The sequence below is a fragment of the Eumetopias jubatus genome, unplaced genomic scaffold, assembly GCF_037043125.1.
Source record: "Eumetopias jubatus isolate StellerSeaLion01/CBP00866 unplaced genomic scaffold, mEumJub1_p1.0 scaffold_5, whole genome shotgun sequence".
Taxonomy (NCBI): Eukaryota; Metazoa; Chordata; class Mammalia; order Carnivora; family Otariidae; genus Eumetopias; species Eumetopias jubatus.
The window spans coordinates 145,232,257-145,248,879 of record NW_028274811.1 but is presented as its reverse complement, the minus strand read 5'-3'; the positions used below and the strand labels follow the sequence as shown (position 1 = coordinate 145,248,879).

Below are 16,623 nucleotides of genomic sequence, written 5' to 3'. Positions count from 1 at the left end.
GCAGGGATGTCCACTATCACCACTGCTATTCAACATAGTATTAGAAGTCCTAGCCACAGCCTTCAGACAACAAAAAGAAATCAAAGGCATCCAAATTGGCAAGGAGGAAGTCAAACTCTCACTCTTTGCAGATGATATGATACTGTATGTGGAAAACCCAAAAGACTCCACCCCAAAACTGCTAGAACTCATACAGGAATTCAGTAAAGTGGCAGGATATAAAATCAATGCACAGAAATCAGTGGCATTCCTATACACCAGCAACAAGACAGAAGAGAGACAAATCAAGGAGTCGATCCCATTTACAACTGCACCCAAAACCATAAGATACCTAGGAATAAATTTAACCAAAGAGGCAAAAGATCTGTACTCAGAAAACTATAAAATACTCATGAAAGAAATTGAAGAAGACACAAAGAAATGGAAAAACCTTCCATGCTCATGGATTGGAAGAATAAACATTGTGAAGATGTCAATGCTACCTAGAGCAATCTACACATTCAATGCAATCCCCATCAAAATACCATCCACTTTTTTCAAAGAAATGGAACAAATAATCCTAAAATTTGTATGGAACCAGAAGAGACCCCAAATAGCCAGAGGAATATTGAAAAAGAAAAGCAAAGCTGGCGGTATCACAATTCCGGACTTCCAGCTCTATTACAAAGCTGTCATCATCAAGACAGTATGGTACTGGCACAAAAACAGACACATAGATCAATGGAACAGAATAGAGAGCCCAGAAATGGACCCTCAACTCTATGGTCAACTCATCTTTGACAAAGCAGGAAAGAATGTCCAATGGAAAAAAGGTAGTCTCTTCAAGAAATGGTGTTGGGAAAATTGGACAGCCACATGCAGAAGAATGAAACTGGACCATTTCCTTACACCACACACAAAAATAGACTCCAAATGGTTGAAAGACCTAAACATGAGACAGGAGTCCATCAAAATCCTAAAGGAGAACACAGGTAGCAACCTCTTCGACCTCAGCCGCAGCAGCTTCTTCCTAGAAACATCGCCAAAGGCAAGGGAAGCCAGGGCAAAAATGAACTATTGGGATTTCATCAAGATAAAAAGCTTTTGCACAGCAAAAGAAACAGTCCACAAAACCAAAAGACAACCGACAGAATGGGAGAAGATATTTGCAAATAACTTATCAGATAAAGGGCTAGTATCCAAAATCTATAAAGAACTTATCAAACTCAACACCCAAAGAACAAATAATCCAATCAAGAAATGGGCAGAAGACACGAACAGACATTTTTCCAAAGAAGACATCCAAATGGCCAACAGACACATGAAAAAGTGCTGAACATCGCTCGGCATCAGGGAAATCGAAATCAAAACCTCAATGAGATACCACCTCACACCAGTCAGAATGGCAAAAATTAACATGTCAGGAAACGACAGATGTTGGCGGGGATGCGGAGAAAGGGGAACCCTCCTACAGTGTTGGTGGGAATGCAAGCTGGTGCAACGACTCTGGAAAAGAGTATGGAGGTTCCTGAAACAGTTGAAAATACCATAGGATCCAGCAATTGCACTACTGGGTATTTACCACAAAGACACAAATGTATGGATCCGAAGGGGTACGTGCACCCCAATGTTTATAGCAGCAATGTCCACAATAGCCAAACTGTGGAAAGAGCCAAGATGTCCATCGACAGATGAATGGATAATGAAGAAGTGGTATATATACACAACGGAATATTATACAGCCATCAAAAGGAATGAGATCTTACCATTTGCAACGACGTGGATGGAACTGGAGGGTGTTATGCTGAGTGAAATAAGTCAATCAGAGAAAGACGTGTACCATATGATCTCACTGATATGAGGTATTCTTAATCTCAGGAAACAAATTGAGGGTTGCTGGAGTGGTCGGGGGTGGGAGGGATGGGGTGGCTGGGTGACAGACACTGGGGAGGGTATGTGCTATGGTGAGTGCTGTGAATTGTGCAAGACTTTTGAATCACAGATCTGTACTTCTGAAACAAATAATGCAATATATGTTAAGAAAAAAAAAAGAAGAAGAAGATAGCAGGAGGGGAAGAATGAAGGGGAGTAAGTCAGAGGGGTAGATGAACCATGAGAGAGGATGGACTCTGAAAAACAAACTGAGGGTTCTAGAGGGGAGGTGGGTGGGGGGATGGGTTAGCCTGGTGATGGGTATTAAAGAGGGCACGTTCTGCGTAGAGCACTGGGTGTTATGCACAAACAATGAATCATGGAACACTACATCATAAACTAATGATGTAATGTATGGTGATTAATATAACAATAAAAAAATAAAAAAAACAAACCATAAAAAGACATGTCACAGATGGGGAGAATATGTCAGAATCTAGATAACATCAAGAATGTATAAAAATCTCCTCTATAGGGGCACCTGGGTGGCTCAGATGGTTAAGCGTCTGCCTTCAGCTCGGGTCATGATCCTGGGGTCCTGCGATCAAATCTTGTATCGGGCTCCGTGCTCCTTGGGGAGACTGCTTCTCCCTCTGTCTCTCTCTCTCTCTCTCTCTCTCTCTCTCTCTCTCTCTCTCTATCTTTCATGAAGAAATAAGTAAATCTTTAAAAAAATCTCCTCTATATATTATTCATGGCTTTCACTTATTGAACCAACCCAATTTAAGTACCTTATATATATTAATTTATTAAGAATTTACAATTCTAACAAAGTAGATAACTGTATTAGTCTTATTTTAAAGATTCAATGAAACTACAGATAATAAAGATTAAATTTGAACAGTTTCACACGATTAGTAGATTTGGGGTCCTCATCCAGGTGGCCTGATTCCAGCATCCTCACAAGTAATCCAACAGTAAAATGGGAAAGGCTGTAAATAGGCAATTCACAGGTATAAACTGAGAATTCTGAACACATGCTAGACTTTGAGGATAACTGGGGAAATGTAAATTGAAACAGACCCATTAAGGGGCAAAGATTTAAAAGCTGACAATAGCAAGAGTTGGCAGATATGGGATGAAAGAAGAACTGCTGTAAACTGACAGCAGGAGTGAAAATTGGCACAACCATTTTGGACAAGAAATAAAACTCTTAAATTTGAAGATGTACATCCCTCTGGCCCAGCAATTTTAATGCCCCACATTTATCCAAGGACAGACATGCAAGGACAGTCATTACTTGCTAAATATCCACCAAGAAGTTCATAGAAACCATCTAAATATCTATCAAAGAACTGATAAATGCATTGTGGTCTATGAGTGCAGTGGAATACTACAAAGCAGAGAAAATGCATGAACTATGCATACACACAGCCATGTGGATAAATCTCAATAACAGTGTTAAATCAAAAAAGGAAGTTTCAAGTGGATCTGCATCTACAACTATATCCACATTGATGCAATATGATGCTGTATAGTTAATTTTATATATCAACTTGGCTAAGCCATGATATTCAAATATTTGGTCAAACATTATTCTAGATGTTTCCATGAAAGTATTTTTTTCAGGTGAGATTAATATTTAAGCCAGTAGACACTGAGTAAAGCCGATTGTTCTTCATAATGTGGCTGGGGCTCATCTAATCAGTTGAAGGTGTGATTAAAAAGACTGACTTTTTGGGAAGAACAGGGACTTAAACCAGCAGTGCACCTCTGGACTCAAGCTGCAACTCTTTCCTGGGTCTCCAACCTACAGAATCTCCAGGCTGATCCTGGAGATTTGGGTCTTGCCAACACTTCACAAATGCATGAACCAGTTCCTAAAATAAAAAGTCCTTCTCTATGTCTCCATACGTCCTGTTGCTTCTGTTTCTTTGAAGAAGCCTGACATAGAGAGATGCTGGAGATGTAAATGTTTAAAATGCACAAAGCAGTAAATATGTACACACAGGTGTGAATGACACGCCTAGATCTGTGTAAGATGGTGTGTCCTGCTGAACTGGCAGTGTGCATAAAGACAGCACTGTCAGGAATGGTTTTAAAAAGTCATATTTACATGAAAAAAGTGACAGACAATTCTGAGAGTTACATTTAAAGTGAGTCATTTTTTCAAAAAGTGAGTGTGCTTCACTTTCTAGCATAAGAAGATGAGTCGATTTTCCTCAATTTTAATTTGAATCACTGGACCATTCTGAAGACTATACTGAAGTGTTATATCAGAATAAAAATTCCGTATCAGTCAGCTGATACAATAAATGCAAATTACCCATTTTCCCGGGCTGTTTTTTATTTTTATTTTGCAACAGAAAATAATTTATATTCTCATGTGTATTAAAATTTACAATGTGTTTTTTTCATTATGAATTAGAGAAAAATATGCTGTACTGATTTTTGGACCATGTCAGACATCATTCAGGTATGACAAACAATTCAATGCATTCTAAGTTATTAGGCTACTGTCGGCAGATCCATGGCTGCAGGTTATTTCTCTTTTTGCATAAAATATTATACCAATATTTTAAGTTGATGTGGAATGGGGACCGCCTGGTCTGTATTTAAGGTCCTATGAGATCAGGATTCCAAAAGAAACACAAGCACTAATGACACTGATATATTGAAAATCATCTATATTCCTGTTCTCCTTTTTGTACAGAAACGGCTCATAAAATATTTTCTAGTGTGCTTTCAAGTAATTTCTTTAAAGATGACTTGGGAAAAACAATTGCTAATTAATTTTAACACCATGTCAATTATGTTAATAAAATTGTAATTAAAATCCTTGTGATGTAAATCAGTCTTTCTTTGTGTGTTGGGTGAGTGTACATGTGTTAATTATTATATAGGCTGGCAGCCATCAGATACTTGTTAACTTTATCATGAACCTATGCAGTGGGCTTGGTGGTGTACGGATCTTTTGACATACCTAGTTCTGCCTGCCGTTCTGCCGGACAAATTAATGGAGGTAGCCTAGTGTTTAAGGTACCATAGAGATAAGTTAATTGATGTTCATTATGGAAACGAAACAGCCCGGAAGGCAGGAAGGGACTGAGGATTAAGAACTAGCTTTTTAAAGGGCTATGGAGCAGTGGCTAGGGCAATTTGAACACTATCATATTTCAGGTTGATTATACGCGATCGCACAATGAAAGCAAATACAGAACTATAGCAGTGTTTATGCTGTAAGGTAGAAGGGTTGGTTGGGAATGTCAAGGATGCCGAACTTCACCTGCTGCTGAAAGTGGAAATATCCCTGTTACTTGCCTGGCCCTGGGCTAGATTCTTGGGACACCACTAAATCAGACCCAGACCCTGCCTTCCCCAGCAGGATGCTTGCTAGTGGGGGCAGTAAGGCAGGGATAGCCCCTGGGTCTAGAGAAGTAACACCTGGTTTCAGCCTCCCAAGTTGTCATCCTAATGGTGCAGGAAGAAAAGGGAATGAGAGGAGCGGCTGGCTCCTCCAAAAGAGAACCCTTATTTTGATGATCGGGGATCCACGTGGATGGCCAAATGCTTATTTTTACATCCACGACAGAAATCAGTGCAAGACACCAGCTTGTCACGAGTCCCAGGAAGCATGAAGGTTAATAGGGGTAACAAAACTCCCCTGCTTCCCCATTATCCGCATACAAGTAGTAAACCAACCTGTGCCTAAAAAAAGTGAGCTCTGGACAACTCTGCACGGCACGTATTTGCTTCTAAATCTGAAAAGTTTATAATTAGGATTTTGTACCTCTAAATTCCACCCGGGGAAGAAGAAAACGTTAAAACCTAATCAAGAGCGGAGGCAGAATCTAAGGCACTAAATCTTCCTACATTTATGAAAATACCTGTGTTCGAGTCCTCATTTCAGGAGACAAGCCTGATAAATGAGTGCTCTGAGAAAGCCCATCTGAACATGGGCCTCTTCTGTAGGAGGGACTGGGGCTCCTGGTGCTTTATCCTGCCTGTCAATAGCACGCAGCATCTCCAGGCTGCCTTTACTCCTGGATTCCTGAAGTAATCAGTTACGAGAAGCTGGGGATGTAAACGAACCTTTATGTTCAGCATTCTTCAAAGAAAAATAAATTATTCAAATGAGATAGAAAGAATGGCTTTTTGGGGTAGAAAACAAATAATTTCCACTTGTAAATACAGTTTTCTATACTACGAAACAAGGGCACTCAAGGGAATAGCAGATAAATTAGTCTAACAAAAGAAGAATATGCCAAAAAATGTGTAAAGTAGAATTTGTGGTGGTGGCAGGAGGTGGGGGCAGCAGAAGGAACAGGCTGTGTTAGGACTCAGGATCCTCCTGATCGCCCTCTGGCCGTTCTTATTTCACTAGGGTCGAAAGCACCCAACTCCCCATTGTGTGACAGACATTCCGGGGGCCACAGGGGGAATAGCAGAAGCTTTTTGGTGCCTCATGGCCACCTCAGATTTCAGCCTCTGCTGCAGGTCACATTTCCCGGTGAGCTCAGGGGAACACGTGAGCAGCCACCATGACCTTGCAGCTTTCTGCAGAGGACCTTCAGCAAAACCACGCCAGCCACCTTGCTACAAGCATGCACAGTCCAGAAGTGCAGGAAGTTAATGCTCCCCAGGCAACCTGCAGCCTCTGGAGGCTGGTGGTTAACAGACCTCGCTCCCCCCCCCGCCCCTCCCCCCTCAGCCACCACTAGGGCAGGCACTGCTCCTGCTGCTGAGGAGGACTGGCAGATCAAGCCCTCACTCGCTGCCTTTGGCAGTGACCTTGATGGTGGACCCTTAGCTAGTCGTCCCTCCTTCCTTGTCTCACTCTGCCTGCTTTCTGGGATCACCTCCTGAAGATGCGACCTGCATCCAAGTCCTTGTCTCAGGTTCTGCTATTAGGGGTCCAGATTTAGGACACAGCTAGAGAGGAGAGACCATCAAGGAACCCACAGGTTGCATGGTGAAATGACGGTGCTCACAGAGGAGAAGAAAGGACAGGCCCCGCCAAGGAAGCATGGTGCTGGAAGGCTGGAGGTGAATCAGGGCCTGAGAGGTAAGGATATGCCAACCTGAAGGGGGTGACGGTTCACCACGGGCTGAACATCAGCCTGGACTCCTGAGAGTCCTGATGTCTGCCAAGCAGCTGAGCGGTCAGCTGACCACAGTTCTGCTGGGGCTCTGGCCACAGCACTTGGCCGCCATTTTTTTTCCCACCAGTTTTTTCTTGCAACCTATGGTAAAAAATACTTTTGACTTGGCAGCCAGAGACACATGCAGGTGCATGCCTATACATATGTTTATCTATATTTACTAGATAGTTATTGGATATCTAAATGAACAAAAGCATCAAAAAACTTTATTTTTCCTACATGGGATACAATTTGACATTCCCATTCTGCCATATTCTCTCTCCCTCAGCACTCACTATGTTTCACAAAACTGATTTCATGACCCTTACTTACTAGGTTGAAATCTGCACAGTTTAAAAATCACTAGTCTAGACTCACCTTCATAGGAACTTGGAGATCCCATACCTCCTCTCTGCGTCTCCCTATCTTCCGTGGTAAAATATGAAGTGGAGATGAATGATGGCGTTAAGTCCTCCCTGTCTCTCAGAGACTTTTATGATTCTATGTCAAGTTCATGATAAAATGTCAGATCCCATGCTCCATATACCATTACTGTGAGGAGTTAACAGAAGACACAGTTCAAGTAAAAGACTGTGTGTTCTGTTTTTTTTTTTTTTCCAGAAAATGTTTACTAAGATGTTGTATATCCTCTTAGTGATATACTTTCACATTCAGAATTAGAATATAAAAATCAAAATAGTTGCAGAGCTATAGCTTTAATTCAATTTCTTTATCCCTTATAGACGAGGCTTTTTCCCCCTTCTAATTGTCAGTTCTGCTTCTTCCACCACATTCTTCTTGCTCTACGGCCCCACAAGTAACCACATGCCTTTTTACTTAATGGTTCCCTTGTGTAGCTGCAGACAATCCACTAGTCTCAGCTCCAGTCTATTCCCCCTTGGCTGCCATTTGTTTCCACTGCTCTGGGGGGCCTCAAGATGGAACCTGTTTTATTCCGCTTAGTATCCAGAGCACCTTAACACAGCACCTGACCCCATCCTGCAAGGGATCATCAAATGTCCACGATAGGTACAAAATATATTCTGTCTTTTATATTTTCCCTCAGATGTTCGTACGTGCCCATACCCTGACCTCAGGCTCTGATGCTATTTCTCCAGGAAAGAGCAACTATTTAGTAGCCCAGATGAAAACGTTCTGTATTTTGTAATTAGACTGCATATTATCAAATTAAATTTGGCTAAAAGAATAACAGTGGAAGACTGTGGAAGTAATCCATAGTCTACTGACAATGGAGCAATTCCTCGCCATCAAAACCGTGCTCTGCCTCATGAGTAAAGATGGATTCTCTCATAGATCAAATTCCTGAGGCGTTCTTTTGTATCAGTCAAAACCCTTTAGATGCAAGGGACAATAATATGTGAAGAAAAAGCAACAAGCAAACAACAGCAGCTCCACTGGAGCCCAGGGATGTCCATAACCTACGAAGAGCAGGCTCAGAAGGAGCCCAGGGGCTCCTCTTTCCAGCTCCTGTCTCTGCTGCTCTCATCTCTGCCAAGGCCACTCTTGGCTTGGCTCCTCATCCTTCACCACCAGAGATAAATGTAGACCATTCTCTTTGGTTCCAAGCCCAAAAGGGCCAGGGAAGGGCTCTCAGGGGCTCTGCCTGGGTGAGGCGCCGCATCCTGGTGTGGTCACTGTCTCCAGAGCGTGGGATACTACGATGGGTCACCTTTGGAAAATCACCGTGATCATAGGGCCTCAGAAAATGGCCGCTCCCATTAAAACCACATGGAAAGAGTATGGAGAAACATGATTTTTCAGAAGGAAAGGAGCTACTACTTTGGACACATGAACTCAGGGATGTTCACTGCATACTCCTAGAGAATATCTTCATTTTTACATCCATAGTATTCATTTGTAGCAATTTTCCCCCACTCAGAGCAATGATTCACTGTTGTAAAATAAGTCTCTTTAAGTAACTTAAATTTGCATGCTGTCTCTTAAATTATGTGTGTGTGTGTGTGTGTGTGTGTGTGTGTGTGTTTTAAGTAAGCTCTACACCCAACATGGCGCTTGAACTCACAACCCTGAGATCAAGAGTTGCGTGCTTTACCCACTGAGCTGGCTGGGCACTCCCTGTCTCTTAAACTACATTTTAAGCTATTGGAGAACTAAGTAGGTTTTTAATTTTATTGAGAACTAGGTGTGAGCTGTGAGCAGGGAGCTCATCCTGCAAGAAGAGCTACACTGAACATACCCATGGTGGTGTCTTCTCAGCATCTGCGACCTGCTCACAGTCAGAGCAGTGCATTCTGCACTCGCCTTCCAGCTCAACAAGAAAAGTCACTGCTTGCCTTTCACCATTTCTACTTCCACCATGTTTTTATTCCTTTCAATAACCATCACTTTTATGCTGAGAATGTTTTATCCATAGACGAATGACCTCCGATGAATAAATATCTCTAATTTCACGGTGCAGATGAATAAACAATCCTGAATGCAACTGTCATTAACTTCAGATAGGACCTTTAAAAAACTATAAAAGGATTATATAAAAGTGTATCTGTCACTGAGAACATCTGTCTTCCCCATTATATGATCTCTGAAGTCTTGGTGCTTTGGTCTGAGTCTCATGCTCAGATCCCTGTTTTACATTAGAAGATGAATCAGAATCTGGGTCTTTCTTAAAAAGATCCTCATGGTTTTAACAGAAAGCAACCTTAGTTGTTTCTTTAACTTAACAGAGCAAAGCGGGCTACACAGGGCCCCTAACAAGGGACATGGGGCGGCAGCTGGTTTTGTGAAGTTTAATTAAATTGTTGATTTTAGCAGAGTCCTAGAGAATTAGCATTTCACCTGCATGAGAGTCTTGACAGATTAAGCTATTGCGAAGAGAGAAGCAGGATCCCTGCAGAGCAGCAAAGATAAAGTAAGCAGGGATTAACCAGCTGCAGGGGACGGCAATGTTTCCTGGCTGGGGTCACGTGCTCTGCCGATACTCTGCCAAGCCTCCTGACCCGGGTTCAGCACCGTCTTGAGAGTCCTCCACTGGCACCTGCTGTCCTCTGAGACTAGCCGTCTAATCCTGAGAGCCACTTCTTCCCACAAACCCCTTCCCCTCTCAATTTCCCTTTAATATTATTTTTTTCAGTCATACCACATTTTCCCATTGTCCTGGGCTACAAATCTTGCAGTAACTGGTGACTGTCTTCTCCCTGTTATGTTGTCCCCACAAAGCAGCATGATTTCCTCCACGGATTTTCTCCTATCCATTGGCCTCAAGTTGCATCCTTCACGTGGGTGTAGCTCATCACCTTCTGAGCTCCCCACGCCAATACCCACTACTTCCAGTCCATTACACAGTTATTTCCAGAGTAGTCTTCCTCAAACATTGCCTAGCACACGCCAGTTTTCTGCTCAAAGCCCTCAATAGTTTCCCACTGCCTTTAGGAAAAACAAATATTAAACTTAAAAAAACTTGGTCCTCCTCTACCGGTTCCAACCTGCCTCTCCAGATGAATCTCTTGAATTCCCTTGTGGCTGCTGTCAGGCGAGTCTATTCATTTTTTTTTTTTTCCTCAAAAAAACATCTCTAGTTTTATGACTTGTCAGCTTCCCAAACCTCCTAAATACCTGATAACTTGGGACAAAATTACCGGAACACCTGGTACAAAACAGGCAGTTGATAAATGTCTGTGGGATGAACGAAAGCATGTGTATGTAATACACAGACAAAACATCTGTTTTCTGATGGTTGGCAAAACCGTATCTTAATCCCATGTTTCTCCCCCGGTTTGAGGTTACAGTTTTTACTTGATAGACCAACCAGATATACAAACTTTCCCTAAATTAAAAAAAAAAATGCACACCCTGACTCCTCTTCCCTGCACCCACCACAGACCCTGCTCCTCCTTTTGAGTTTCTATCTTGGTTCATGGCCGCATGGCCTATCTAACCAGCCGTCCAAACAAGAAACCTGAGAATTAGTTCCAACTTCTCCTACTCGCCATTTAAGAGTTGTCTGCATTGCACCAGAACAACAAAACAACAACAGAAAAAATCTCATATTTATTGCGGGTTTGCTAAATGTTATGGGTTGATGCAGATGTTGAAGTCCTGACCCCTAGTTCTTCAGAAGGTGCCCTTATGGGAAACAGAAGCCTTGCAAATGTAACTAGTTAAGACCAGGTCATCCTGGGCAGGGTGGGCCCCTCACCCAATATGACTGGGGTCCTTCTAATAATGGGGCAGTCGCACATGTGTATGCATAAGGGGGAGAATGTCACGTGCAATTTGGGGTTTGCTGTCACAAGCCAAGGAACTACCAGAACTCCTTGAGACACCTGCAGCAGATCCTCGCTGAGTACCTTCAGCAGGAGCATGACCTTGCCAACACCTCGACTACAGACTTCTAGCCTCCAGAACTGTGAGACAATGTATTTCTATTGGACAAGCTGCTCAGTTTGTGGTCCTCAGCTTTGGCAGCCCAAGCAAACTCGTAAGTGAAGTGTCGGCTAAGGGGCTAACACCCTTATCAGACCTATGGTCATTGAATGCTCAGAGTAGCTATGGAGTCATCTAGAGTTAGGGGTTCATACAGGTATTACCCCATGTTAAAGCTGTGAAAACAAAGCCTTAAAAAAATTAAGTACTTAAGGCCAACATCACCCAGATAATAAACAGCAGCACAAACCAAAGTGTCTGTGATCCTAAAACCCAAGTTCATAACCATTCTACTCATTTCCTCTGAAGGGCCTGTCCTGACACCTTTCCAGGCTGGGACATGGTCACACAGTTGGCTCTCACCCAGTTCCTGTGTGTGCTTCACTGTAGAGTTCAAGATATTCATTAAGGCACACTCTATGGAAAGAGAAACTTGAATAAAATAATTCATTTTATTTTAGATGAGACCATGTTTACAAAAAGTCCCAAAGGACCTTATTTTTATCTAATTTATCTGATGTGTTATTTAGAATAAAATGACTCATAAATAAATCTAACATGCTTGGCTGCACGCTTGGTACTATTTATTTCATAACACAAGCAGAGTATTACTATTGCTCGAAGAAATTAAAATTGTAGATCACGCTGTGCACAAATAAAAATTAAATTCTGAAAACATTTCTAAGTTTGTATTTATTCTTAATATGTAGTGTGCCACTGAGTGAAAAAGCAAGGCTCAAACATCTTGCTATTCAAAGAGGAATTATGTAAACTGAACGCAGAACATAACTGCCATTTTCTTTAAGCGTTAAGCAAAGGTAAACACCACACTCAAAGACATGGGTGGTGTTTGTAAAAAAAAATTTCTTTTCCTAGGGCAGTGTTGTGAATTGTTCTGTAAAATTCTCTTTGTACCCAAAGCAGTCATGGAACAGCACAGACCAGGGGTTTGTTCTTAAAGTTTGGTCCAGGAACCCCCAGACTCTTTCCAGACATTTATGATTTTCATAACGATACTAAAATGTTATTTGCACTTTCAATTCTGTTGGCATGGGCACTGAAGTTGAAGGAGCAGCGGTGGTTAAAACTGCTGGTCTTGGAAGGAATCAAGACAGTGAGATAAAACTGATCTCCCAGGCAGTATATTCTTCACTGTCACAAACTCACCCTTAAAAAAAAAAAAAAAAAGACCAGTTCCAATTAAGAATATCCTTCACTTAGCAGTAAAAATTATTAAACTGATAAGAACAGATACCACACTTGATCTTAGCCAAGAGGCCGAGAAGCGATAGCAGTAAAAATTACTAATTTTATTAAAGCTTGGCCCTTGATTGCACATCTTTTTAGTATTCTGGGTGATAAAATGAAAACACACATAAAGCACTTATGCCTTCCAAGGTTCTCCTGGAAGAGTACTTGCGTGTGTGTTGAGTTGTGAAATGAACTACCTACCTTTTCATGGGGCACTAATTTTATTTGAAAGACTGACAGGGGCGCCTGAGCAGCTCAGTCAGTTAAGCATCTACCTTCGGCTCAGGTCATGATCCCGGGGTCCTGGGATCAAGTCTGCATTGGGCTCCTTGCTCAATGGGGAGCCAGCTTCTCCCTCTGCCTCTGCCTCTCCCCTGGGCTTGTACGCTCCCTCTTTCTCTCACTCTCAAATAAATAAATAAAATCTTTAAAAAAATAAAAGACTGACAAACTATCGTCATTTAGGCTTGGGTATTTGCAGGCATTTTCTCAAGGCCAACGGTGGGCAAAATGAGCTTCTTTCTTCAAGGAAAATGACAATATTTGCTGCCAGTGATAAAGTTTCAACTTTCATGAAAAACATGAGAAGATGGGAAAACTTGTATCTAAAAATCTCCTGGTACTTGAAGACTTTCTGATGAGGTTGTTGGTAACACTGACAAATCTGACTTTATAGAGTGAATTTAAAAATATATCATATAATGAAATATATCAACATGTAGAATATCTGCATAACTCAGCACAATATACGCTAACATCACATGAGGGTGAAAGATCTACTCAAAGCATTCAAAATCTATTCAAGACAGAGCAACAGATTTTAAGCAACACACCTCAGGAAGCTCACTGCTATATTTTTATTTCAACTAAGCTTTAAGAAACTACAACTTACAGAGTTTTGTGTCATATAAAAGAATATCCACAATTATCCAAAAAGCTATGAAAATACCCCTCCTTCTTTTTCCAACGACATATGTGTATGAGGCCAGATTTTCTTCATATACTTCAAACAAAATATTTTACAACAGGCTGAACAAAGAAGCAGGTATGAGAATGCAGTTGTCCTCCATTAAGCTAGACATGAGAGGTTTGCAACGTTTTAAAAGAATCCTGTATGTGGAACAATGGTTTATTTTTATCGTTTTAATTGAAGTCTATTTGACACACAGTTTCATCAGTTTTAGGTATACAACATAGAGATTGGATCAGCTGATACTTTATGCTAAACTCGCAAGTGTAGCTACCATCAAAATAGTTATTTTAAATGAAATATTTTTATCAATAGATAATGGGTTTGTTATGACTTTAAGAGTAATTCTTCATGAATATATTAAATTAAATGTTTAAACACTTTTCAATTGTAACATCGATACAGTAACTATGGAGAGATGTAACTCATATAGACAGTAACTCTGCGATCTTCTATGACTATTAAGCATGCGAGGAGAGGGTGGGAGACCAACGAAGTTGAGAACCCTTGTCCCAGGGGATTCGAGTGGGAGGGCGGGGACGAGGAAATGATAGGCCCCAGTAGGCATGAGTCTGAATTTTACCCCCGGATGCAGAAATGTATTCCATCTGCCATCATCTAACAAGTGTCCCAAGGATCACATTTTTCGTTATTCTCATCTCAAAATTCACAGTGATAACTGAGAGTAAATGAAAACTCCATTGTCCTCATGTGACGATACCAATTAGCACCTTAGCTGCTGGACAAGTTAGCTAATAAACTACATCGGCAGCGGGCACAGCCCCATAGTGCTCCCTGTGTTCACTTTCTCCAAATGACACCACATTTCAAAGCCAGCAAATTTTACATAAGGAATTAGGCTTAACTGTAACCGCATCCAGTCATCAAAACTTCATGCCTTGCCACAAGTGTGACAATTTTTAAATTATAATGAAATCCTCGGGAAATGGATGGTTGTCTTTTGTTTCACAATTAGATGCTGAAGCTTGGAAATTAATGTGTACGTCTGGAAAGTAAAATTCTTTTTCTCCTAAACCCTTCATGCTTTCCAAAAAAAAAAAAAAAAAAGGTCTAAATAATTGGATCATCGCTCATTTAGTTATGTCTCTCACTGAGCTAGTCCTATTAATTCTATGATCCTGGTTTCTGGCAATTGTATCTACAAACATGTTCCTTAAAAGGAACTTTTCCATTGCTTATGCATGATGGGCACAGTCAGTATAGAAGATGTGCTTCAGGGCATGGACTAGGACCTTGAACCCAAGCCTCACCACACAATCCAGGTGCTGCTCAGCAGGTTACACATACACCTGGGCCTCAGTTTTCTCAGCTGTGAAATGGAGCTAACGATAGACTTCACAGTGTTTTGTGAGAATTACAGTGAGTTGTATGTGGTTAACACTTTAGAACAATGCCTGGGTTACTAGAATCCACTTGATAAATGTATTTACTTGGGTCATCTTCCTATCACCAGTGCATAGAAACTCTTGTGATACAAATGTATATATGCTCACCCTAGATATGAGTTGTTCTATTAGTGAACAAAATGATAGCAACACGTGTAAGCTAGCTCCCAGTCAACGCTTTTAATTGTCTTTCTACTTGTCTCTTTTCTTAACTTATTATCTACAGTTGAACCTTGAACAATGTTGGGGCTAGGGGTGCCAACCTCCACCATTGAAAATCCATGCATAAGTTTTGACTTAACTGGAAACTTAACTACTAATAGCCTACTGCTGACTAGAAGCCTTACCCAACACATAAACAATCGATCAATGCATGTTTTGAATGCTGTATGTATCATATATTGTATTCTCACAATAAAGGAAGCTAGAGGAAATTGAGAAAATCACAAGGAAAATACATTTACAGTCCCGTACTGTGTTTATCGAAAAAAAAAAATCTGCCTAGAAGTGGACCCGCGCAGCTCAAACCCATGTTGTTCAAGGGCCAACTGTATTTTGTTTACCCACCAATTCCTAGGGTTTGGACTTTTCTGCACTGTTTTGTCTAAATGTACCATTTCATTATTCAACTTAGGAAAGCTTTGCTACCATTTGTATATTTATCATTTGCAAGCGTATTCCAAGCTCTTCTCATATATTTGGTCTCAACAAGCTAGGACCTCGATACCATCACCCCCATTTTGCAGTTGAAGAAGATGAGGCTTAACAAGGTGAAGTCACAAAGCTTCAAGCAGCAGAATGGAGACAGAACGTGAATTTTTTTTTTTTTACTCCCAATTCCACACAAGCCAAAGAAGCATGTTGTGTCCCTTGTTCACCTGGAATTCAAATTTAACTGGACATCCAGAATTTTACCTGGCAGCCCTAGCGCTGCCCCACTCTCTGCTGGGCAGCTCCTCTTCTCAGACGCCCAACACCTCTCCCATCCCCACAGGAGGCAGGCCTGGAGATGGAGAGCGGGAAGGGACACTGTCCTCAGATAGGGGGTCAGCAGCATAATCTCCCCGTGAGGTCAGAGAAAGCAAAAGATGCTGGTGGTGCAGAAGAAAACAACTCAACAGGAACTCACATCTTAGTATACGGACCTCCCACACCTGTTCCTTCAGCTAGGGTCCAGCAAACAGAACTGCTTTGGTCCTCTCCACTGGAGTGGCCAAAAAGAACTGGGAGAAAAACACAACAGATTCCGCAGCGTGTGGTTCCAAGATTATGCGGGGACTGTGGACCGCAAAGAGTTTGTATCATTTTAAAAAATTTAACACAAACAACCATAAGTGCCTTGTTTTTAAAGGAATTCCTCAAACGTTATGATCTTTCCCTCTTTTTGCTCTTGTTCAATACCACAAAAAATATAAAGCACTTTTTTTTTCCCGACAGAAGAAATCATGATACTTCTAAACACTGACTCTTTGCTCAGCACTATAATAAAGGACAGTTTGCAGAAGAACAGGGAGTGGGTTAAAACACTTTTGTTTTAATCCTAAATTGTACATTTTTAATATTAAAATCACATCCACGTCCACTGGAAGCCTTACCCTTT

At 41.3% G+C, this 16,623-nt stretch overlaps 1 protein-coding gene and 1 pseudogene across 2 annotated transcripts in view; both read right to left on the bottom strand.

Annotated features, from left to right (window-relative positions):
• CTNND2 (catenin delta 2) overlaps positions 1 to 16,623 on the bottom strand; it is a 564,215-nt gene that overhangs the window by 294,128 nt on the left and 253,464 nt on the right. The gene's annotated exons all lie outside the window — the stretch shown is intronic.
• On the bottom strand, positions 12,580 to 12,686 carry LOC114223691 (U2 spliceosomal RNA; annotated as a pseudogene).